The sequence below is a fragment of the Papaver somniferum genome, unplaced genomic scaffold (assembly GCF_003573695.1).
Source record: "Papaver somniferum cultivar HN1 unplaced genomic scaffold, ASM357369v1 unplaced-scaffold_19, whole genome shotgun sequence".
NCBI lineage: Eukaryota > Viridiplantae > Streptophyta > Magnoliopsida > Ranunculales > Papaveraceae > Papaver > Papaver somniferum.
Window position 1 is genome coordinate 15448498 of NW_020628818.1, and position 10412 is coordinate 15458909.

The 10412-nt window shown below is 39.8% G+C and overlaps 1 pseudogene; it reads right to left on the reverse strand.

Annotated features, from left to right (window-relative positions):
* Nucleotides 1–664: 664 nt before the first annotated feature.
* Nucleotides 665–9964, reverse strand: LOC113338584 (annotated as a pseudogene).
* Nucleotides 9965–10412: the final 448 nt, after the last annotated feature.

Genomic DNA, 10412 nt, shown 5'->3' on the forward strand with positions numbered 1-10412 from the left:
GAAGATGGTGATACTGAATGGTGGCATATGTGGAGATGGTGATACTCAATGGTGGCATATGTGGAGATGGTGGCAACGTGGTGCTGATAGTCATCTTAAAGACGAGGAAGTCCTCAAGGAGGCCAGGAAAAAATTTATGATGGCTTCTCAAGTATTAGAGTTCACGAGAGTTGTATTGTTGGGAGCTGAGAAACAAGTGGATGAAGCTGAGAAAAGGTTGAAGGCATGCAAAGCTAAAGTTCAAGTCAATGCAGCTGAGAAGAAACGAAAAGAATCTCAGTCAGTCCTAAATGAAATGCTGTGAACACTTTGTTTTGTTATTTCTTGTTTTAAAGTTGATGTAGATTTTTCTAAGAAACAAGAAAAACAAAACAATGACACTTACATTTTCATGATCCTGTTGCAGAGAAGCTTCGCCACGCCAACAAAGCCTATGTTTAATATGAATCATTTTTCCTTTTGTGCCTCAATTGTTAAAAATGGCAATTGCTTGTTCTCAATATATAAACACATCGAGAAATCAGCGGTTTCAAATTCGATATAACATTGGAAAAGGGAACAAACAAAAAGAAGGAAATTTAGAGGCCAACCCCAATCAAGCCAAGTGGTCAGCTGAGAATTCTTATGAATTGAGCCTGCATTCTAGTTGGAACCAACCCTCACTCTAAGAGCAAACGCCCATTTTCTCATCCCACTCTGCCTTTCCTTTTCTTCTGCCACCACAAAACAAGATATGCAGATACATAATTCTTAACCGAAGTATACTTTACAGCAACATGTCCTATCTTTAACACAAATCAACGGGGACCAGATGGCACTGACCCATCGGGGGTTGACGATGATCCAGCGAAAGTACTGCCTATACAATATGGGTATAAGTCTCCCGTGTTTACTCCTTGCGAGAATGTTTGACTAGTCTCGGGAGCCCATACATCAGTTTGAAGCAGAGCAGCATCTCCATTCAGATACTGGACGACTTGTCTCATGGTTGGTCTTAAGTCGGAATTAGTATGACAACATAGCAATCCAAGTTTCAAAACCAATTCTATCTCTTCTGCTACATATTCACTTCCAAAACTTGGAACAATATGACAGAATTTGTAATGGTATATTAGATTAAGGTAAAAGATACAAACGAAATATACATGTGCCTGGTCTTATATACAAGAACCAGAAATAAAACAGGAATGAAATAACTTAGTGTACAAGCCAAGTAATGTACAAATATAACAACAAATATGGTACATCTGCATAACAGATTATGCATCTGCATAACATCTCGTAATACCCCCCCTCAAACTCAACATGGGATAGAGCACATGTTGAGTTTGGAAATTAAGAGCTTAAGGCGTGCAAAAGACAGCGCCTTAGTGAAAAGATCAGCAGGTTGCAGCTCAGAAGAAACAAAGGATAAGTTGATGATCCGTTTCTTGTACTGATGACGTACAAAATGACAGTCAATTTCAATGTGCTTTGTACGTTCATGGAAAACATCATTATGAGCAATGTGAATAGCAGCCTTGTTGTCACAGTACAATGGGGTTGGTTCTGACAGAGTAACTCCCATATCTTCTAGAAGCCATCGCAGCCAAACAATTTCTGAGGTTGAGTGTGCAAGAGCTCTATACTCTGCTTCAGCACTAGAGCGGGAAACTACGTTTTGCTTCTTGCTGCGCCAAGATATTAATGAACTGCCTAAAAATATGCAATAGCCTGTAGTTGAGCGTCTTCTGTAATATCTCCTGCCCAATCTGAATCTGAATATGCACGAAGGCAGAGATCAGAAGTGGATGAAAACGTAACTCCTTGATACAATGTCCCTTTGATATAACGTAAGATTCTGAGTACAGCTGCATAGTGAGTGGATCGCGGAGCTGCCATGAACTGACTAACTATATGCACCGCATGACTGATGTCTGGTCGAGTAATAGTTATGTAGTTTAGACTTCCCACAAGCTGACGGTACAAGGTAGGATTAGAAAGAAGTTTTCCATCAGAAGGACTAAGCTTGATGTTCAATTCAAGAGGTGTGGCTGCAGTTTTATTATCCGTCAATCCTGCACGTTGAAGAATGTCTGATGCATATTTTACTTGAGAGATGAAACAATCATCAGATGAGTGATCAACTTCTAAACCAAGAAAGTAACGTAAGGAGCCTAGATCCTTCATTTCAAAACATGAACTAAGATGTGTTTTAAGAGCATCAATGCCTTTCACGTCATCACCTGTAATAACCATATCATCTACGTAGAAAAGTAGAATAACCATACCCCTTGTTGTTGAACGCGTAAACATGGCTGAATCATATGCACTTTGAGTGAACCCAAATCGTAGAACAGCATTGGAAAACTTTTCAAACCAAGCACGAGGTGCTTGTTTGAGTCCATAGAGAGGTTTACGGAGCCTACATACTTGATTAGGTGAGTAAGACATTCCAGGTGGAGGTCGCATATACACTTCTTCTTGAAGATCTCCATGAAGAAAGGCATTTTTCACATCCATTTGATGTAGTTTCCATTTTCGAGCAACAACAACAGCAAGAAGAGTACGAACTGTAGTCATACGGGCAACAGGGGCAAATGTTTCTTCATAGTCTATACCATACTCCTGAGTGTATCCTTGAGCAACTAAACGGGATTTGTATCTAACTATCTTGCCGTCTGAGTCAGTTTTAACTTTATATACCCATTTACTTCCAATTACAGACTTTCCTGGAGGTAGTACAACCATATCCCAAGTATGAGCTTCTTTGTGGGCAAGTAATTCTTCATCCATAGAGTGTTGCCAGACTGGTAGTACAGATGCTTCCCTGTAAGAAGTTGGTGCATGCGCAGATAAAATCGATGATAATTAGGCCTGTCAATGAATGCTAACGTAATGGAAATAGGCTCTGCCGCTGCCGTTTCCGTTAAAATTTGGCGGATATCCGTTACCGTTCATTTCCGGCGGAAATAATAAATTCAAAAACGTTACCGTTACGTTGGACTTACCGGATAACGGATATTTTTCCGCTGCCATCCGGTAAGTCACAGGACAGCCACAAAACAGGCTAAAACACAGAACAAGTACACATAACAGCTTTAAAATCCAACAAAACAGGTTCTAAATCCATGCCACACCAAAAAAAGACATACAAATGTTCATGCCATTGCCACACAAGAAAACAAGTTCATAATCTTCATGTTTTTTTTGCAAAAAAAAGACATCTCCATCTCCATTTGAGTCAACAACTGCAAATGCATTCCTCCTCCATCTCCAGATTCTCCTCTGCCAAGTCCCAAGTGCCAACTGCATCTGCAAATGCATTTACCTTACTCCTTAGTCCTGAACTTCTGTATTTTGAAAGAAAAATCAAAAGTGTTAGACATTTTAAGCTGGCAATGTCATTGTCAGTGCAATAAGCCAATAAATTGCAAAAAGAAAAGAAAGATTAAGATGTACCTGTAACACAACTATCACTGTCACTGAGAGTGAGATCTGGCAGCCAATCACCCAAACAAAGCAAAGATTCAACAAGATCTGGAGCTAATGAACTCCTGTGAGATGTGAGAACTCTGCCACCAATACTAAACATAGATTCTGATGCTACACTTATCACTGGAACTGCCAATACATAACGTATAAAAAGGGGAACTTAGGCGCAGGCCCAAAAAAAATGTGCATAACTAGTTATGCAGTACAAAGAAAATGTGCATAACCAGTTATGCAGATGCATAACTTGTTATGTGGCACAAAAAAAAGTGCATAACCAGTTATGCAGATGCATAAGACATTATGCAGTACAGAACAATGTGCATAAATAGTTATGCAGATGCATCAAAGGTTATGCTTATCATAAATCACTGCAGATGCAAAGAAAATGTGCATAACTAGTGTACAAATAAAATGTGCATAACCAGTTATGCAGTACGCACGTTAGAGGATAACGGAACTAAACCTAACGGAAATACACGGTTCCACTACCGTTACGTTAAGAAGGGATTATCCGTTAGCTTATCGGTACCGGATATCCGTTTACCGCTATGTCGGATGGTAGCAGTAACGGCTAACGGATTATCGGTATCGGCTAATAAAAAATCGGTGTCCATTGACAAGCCTAATGATAATGAGCAATGATAGTCTGCAAACCTGACTGGTGGTCGACGATTTCTTGTTGGTAAAGTAACATTGTCAGATATAGGATCCCCTTCTGGAGAAGCTGCGTCAGGACTAACCATAGAGTGCTCTTGTATTGCTTCACTAGATTCAAGACGAGTAACATCTGTGGAGGGAAGCTGAATGGATGTTGATGGAGAATTGGACTGAGGCATATCCTCAAAAGGATCTAGATAAGAGAATTGTTCTAGGTTGGGAGATTTACTAGTTGGAAGAGACCAAAAGGGTATATTCTCCCAGAACGTAACATGTCTGGAAACACGTAATCTTTGACTCTCTGGATCATAGCACCGATAACCTTTTTGTTCTATATCATAGCCTAGGAATACACATATAGCAGTCTTTTTGCCAAGTTTGGTTCTTTCTCTCTCAGTAAGAAGAACGAAGCAGGTTGACCCAAAAACACGAAGCTCAGAGTAATCTGGTTTCTTGTTGTATAACCGTTCATATGGAGACATTCCTTTTGTAACTATGGACGGAATACGGTTTATGTTGTAGACTGCAGTCAGGACTGATTCACCCCAAAAGTTAGAAGGGACTGACGGTGACAAGAGTTGTGTTCTAGCTGTCTCTATGATATGGCGGTGTTTTCTCTCTGCAACACCATTTTGCTATGGAGTTTCAGTGCAAGATAATTGGAGAAGGGTACCTTCTGTTGCAATGAATTCTCTGAAAGGAGTTGATATATACTCTCCCCCTTGATCAGCTCTGAATGTTTTGATGGTTTTTTCCGAATTGGGTCTTGATCATTCTAGATAAGGTTGTGTAAATTTTTAAAAAATCTGATCTAGAACTGAAAAGATATATCCAGGTAAAACGGGAGAAATCATCAATGAAAGTAACATAATATAGTGCTCCTCCCTTAGAGATAATAGGAGATTTTCCCCATACATCTGAGTGGATGAGATCAAAAGGTTTGACAGAATGAGTTATACTATTACTGAAAAGAAGAGCAGTTTGTTTTCCTAATTTGCATGAGATGCAATAAGGTTCTTTATCAACCTGAATAGTTCCTAACAATCCACTATTTATCATATGAGTGAGACGAGAGAAGGACACATGTCCTAACTTAGAATGCCATGACATAAAAAGAGACACAGACTGAGAAAAGGAATTTGCAGTTGCGGCAAGCTCACTCTTTGACAGCCTAGGAGAAATAAGTCTTTCGAGAAGATACAATCTTCCCACTCTACGGCCTATCCCAACAAGCTTCTCTGTCTTGGGATCCTGTATCACACAGCCAGAATAGAAGAAGTGAATGTTAAATCCCTGATTACATAATTGTCCAATTGATATAAGGTTCATTCTTATTTTTGGAACAAGCAACACATCAGATATATGTATCTTGTCAGAGATTTTAATCTGACCAATATGACTGGCAGCCAGTTCAGATCCATCTGCAGTTTGGATTGTAGGTATAGTAATAGGACTTTTCTGCTCAAATATACTAGAATCAAAAGTCATATGGTTAGATGCACCTGAGTCAAGAAACCAACCATTTGAAAAGCTACTTGTGGAAGTAGATAGTGCAGATGCTGCTGTAGAGTTATTGTTACCCATTGAGAGTGCTTGCTTGAGCATCTCTTGTATGTCAGCTAGATTGTTTGGTGTGGATGCAGCTGCATAACTGGATGGTGATGCAGCTGCATAACTGGATGGTGATGCAACTGCATAACTGGATGGTGCAGATGTGTATCCAGTTCCATTAAACTTTCTTCGTTCTCTCATATTTCTGGAAGTAGGGGATGTACAGTTTCCTACTGTATGCCTTGGTTCCTTGCAGTAGTTGCACTGGATTGGGAAGCTTGATCCTTGATGGATTTTTTGTGTGTTTTAGCTTTGTGATCCACTTTGCACTGATGGCACGGTGCAGTTTTTGGCTAGGTGGCCTGGTTTCTTACAGTTGTAGCACTGGATTTGTGAAAAATCACGATGAGTTTTCTGAGAGTTGAGATGAGTGTTAAAGTTTGCACGTGAATTGACTACAAACACTGCTGGTATGTCTGATTTGATTCTTTTCCGAGTTTCTTCAGTGATGAGTTCTGACAATGCGGCTTCGACAGACGGAAGAGGTGATCGATGGAGGATTGAGGCTCTCACAGTCTCAAAGTCATCTCTTAATGCCATTAAGAGATGAACTAATCGAGACTCTTCTCTGTAATTTTTCCATAACTCTATATCAGTTGTCCAGTTCGGTTCCATTAGTGATAACTGGTTCCATATGATTGACATCTCAGAGTGAAAATCTGAGACAGATTATTCCATCTGTTGTTTCATAGATCGAATATCTTGTTCTAACTTATAACGTTGAGCAAAGTTTATCTGGGTATACCTTTTTGAGAGAAACTCCCATGCATCTTTGGCAGTCTCAAAGCTTGTAAGTTGCATGCTTATAGATGTTACTACTGTGTTGCTTATCCAGGTTAATATTTTGTGATTATTGATCTCCCAGCTCTCTGCAGTTTCTTCTCATGTATCTTTTCCTTTGTCAGTGATAACGACTCCGTTTGAAGGCTTCTTAGCTTTGCCGTCAATATATTTCCACATGGCTTTTCCCTTGAGGAAACTTCTCATTAAGAAAAACCAATGATTGTAGTTTGTTCCATCAAACTTCACAGTAATGGGTTGATAATCTTCACGTGACATGTTGGGATGTGATGAGGAAGATATGACACTAGGGTTTTGAGTTTTATGATTTTGATACTGGTTACTGGTTATCGTTTGTTTGTTGCAGCGGAAACACGGTTTGATTTAGATCTTGACTCGCTCTGATACCATGACAGAATTTGTCATGGTATATTAGATTAAGGTAAAAGATACAAACGAAATATACATGTGCCTGGTCTTATATACAAGAACCACAGATAAAACAGGAAGGAAATAACTTGGTGTACAAGCCAAGTAATGTACAAATATAACAACAAATATGGTACATCTGCATAACAGATTATGCATCTGCATAACAGATATGGTGCATCTGCATAACAGATTATGCATCTGCATAACATCTCGTAATACAATAGTCGCACTAATCGTGCCATTCCTCCAACAAGACAGAACCAAATCGACCAGATAAATCGAACAAACACCTGTTAAGTCTGTTCTTATCTGTACTGGTCTCTTGCCAGAAGCAACTTCGAGCAAGAAAACCCCGAATGCATACACATCAGTACTCATTGATGCTATCCCGCTTCTATTCATTTCTGGTGCGATATAACCCAGTGTGCCACAAATTTTAGAAATAGGCGCATCAATGGTTCCATGATCAAACAACATTGCAAGACCAAAGTCACCCAATTTTGGGTTCATTTCAGCATCTAATAAAACGTTGCTTGCTTTCACATCCCTGTGAATCACAACTTTTTCCCATTCTTCATGTAGATAAACTAGTCCCGAGGCTACTCCCTTGACGATTTTAAATCTTTGACACCAATTAAGTGTTGCTCTTGATGAAAATGATGATGATGCACTCCAACTAGATGAAAAGATGAATTTCTCTAAGCTTCCAAAGGGCAAGAACTCGTACACTAAAAGGAGCTCTCCCTTTCGTCTGCAATAGCCATAGAGTTGCACTAAGTTTCAGTGGCGAAGTTTGCCTATGCTTACAATTTCGGCAATAAATTGCTGCATGCCATGTCTTGAATCATGAGTAACTTTCTTGATAGCGACTTCCTTCCGAGAAGTAGGTAATACACCTCGGTATACTTCACCAAAGGCACCCCTTCCTATAATCTCTGCCTCTCCAAATCCATTTGTGGCCTTGTATAACTCTTTGTATGAGAATCTATGTGTCCCATAAATTTGCTCCCAATCCTCTACCAACTTCGCAAACTCTCTTCCTCGGAAATAAAATGATACCCAGACCCATCGTTATCAAAACGACAATTGGGATAGTTGTTGACAACACAATCTTCAACCTGATTGCTTTCTTCTCCGGTTTAAGAAGTTCAGAAGGGCTAGAGAGATCGAGATCTCGAGCTTTGCCATTAATCTTAAAACTCCATCCTAATATGTAATGACTTGTTTTAACCGTTTGAGTAGACGAAGAGAATCCCACTTACATAGAGTTCAAGAATACAGTTGAAAGATCTTGGGACAGAGATAACAAAGGAACATCTGGTTTGCGTACCTTAATTGGAGCTATGGTCACATTAAGTTGCTTCTGTGACCCATCATATTCTACCCAAACTTGCATGGCTTTTCCACTTGTAAGACTTAAGTTCTTATACCCACCGTTCTTATCAGTGTAGTATTTAGCAGGCTCGGCCTGAACAGACGTTAAGTCATTGATATCACACCATCATGGTTAGTATCGGTATCAAACTCGATGTTTTTTATAGTATCCAACTCCACAGCAAAAATATGGTTTGCGGGGTCTCCATTGTTGGAATCATTGAATAGACCAAGATATTGGTTTGCAAGAGATGCATGTAGCCCTGTTGTTGGTGCAATAACGAAGGCTAGTCCTTGACCACTTATTTCGTTCTCGGAGACTATGGAAAAGACGAAAGTAGTAGAGAAAGAGACTATAGTAGGAGTTGTGTTACCCATATTGGCCGATGATGGAGAGTCACTGTAGAATTGAACTGGATCGGAGAAGAAGCAACGACCAACTGCATACCTGGTATCATTGTCGGTCAACCTTAAGCGGCCGTCAGGTGTGATATCCGCAATGCCGTTAAGACTCAACTTTCGAAAATTTCTGAAGCCATTATATGGCGAAGTCAATACCCTCTGATGTTTCTGCAAAACTTAAGATGAAAAACAGAAACAGAAACAAAGAACCAACCCAGAGCTTGAAAAAGAACATGGTCCAATTTAGGGCTGCACAAGTACCGGTCTGTACCATGGAACCGTACCGGAACCTCAGGATCCGTACCGGTACCGTCCCGGAACCGCGGTCAGATGTGACAGGTACAGGTACCAAAAACTGGTATCGTGCCTAGAGTAGGTACGAGTAACGGTTCTATGTTATTTCCGTCCCGTAGTACCGGAATGTACATAAATATTTCTGTGATCTTCAACAACTCGGACACCAGTGGTGTCACACCATCATCTCTGAACTTTCACTGCTCAAAATCAACATCAACAACTGTCGTTCTTCTCTATATCCGATCGTAAACCATAACTCGGAAACCCCATCAATACAGTAACATCATCATCTTCACTTGCTCCGTCTCCGGAATCCATAAGAACCCATGAACATCACATCAAAACCCTAGTTTCCATTTCCATCACAGATTCATGATTTCTTCATCTTCCTGCTCTTTGAACTAAATTCATCAAAACCCCAATCACTGCTATCTTGTACAAACCCTAAATTGCCATTAATCCTCACCAATTCTTCAATTAATCCTTCATCAATTCACCCACAGAAACCCATCGAACTTCAAACTCGAATTTCAGCTACAACCCCATCTCTGATTATCAACAACATCAGATCTCCTTTCTGCAACTGGAAATTGCTCAAAATCTCCCTATTTCATTCTCGAATTGGTTCATGAGAGATACTGCTTCTTCTCTTTTCTCTCTAAAATCGCATGAAGAAATCTAGAAATTTAATTTTCTCTACAAGGACTTCTCTGCTACAGGTAAATAACCGGTCCCATCCCGTACCGAGTTAAACAGATACAGGTCTCGTCCCGTACTTCACAAATACAGGTACAGATACACCGGTCATAGGGAAGTATAGGTACTGAGCTAGGAAAAAACCCGTACCATCCCGTACCATGTGCAGCGCTAGTCCAATTGCTTGGTAGACCCTTGCCGGCTTTGATGCCCTCTCTGAACAGCGATTGAGACTTGACATGGATATAGTCTTGACCGAGTTTAATTCCAGATTAAGTCAAAGTATACGTGGAGGATTACATTACTTGGATTATATACTGATAAATAACAACAGTAGGCAAGTTCAGAGAGCAGACTATTTATTGACTTAGCTTTCAGATTGGTGTAACTTAAACAAGTTTATATCTTTAACATTATTGCCGGCAGGCACATGCCATATGGGTATATATAATTTGAAGAATATTTTGATTCTTGTTGATGTGACCATTTTCAAAATATCAACTTGTTCTATTACTTACAAGCATTATTGCATGGGGTTGTTAATTATCACTGGTAAAACTCAACACTTTCAAATTCGATAACAACCATTTTCTCAAAATGCAAGACGGCACCAAAGACGTACAGAAGTTTTGATGTTCAGATAACACAAAATGAACATGTTTTTGTTTTCCCTGACCTTTCACAAAGTA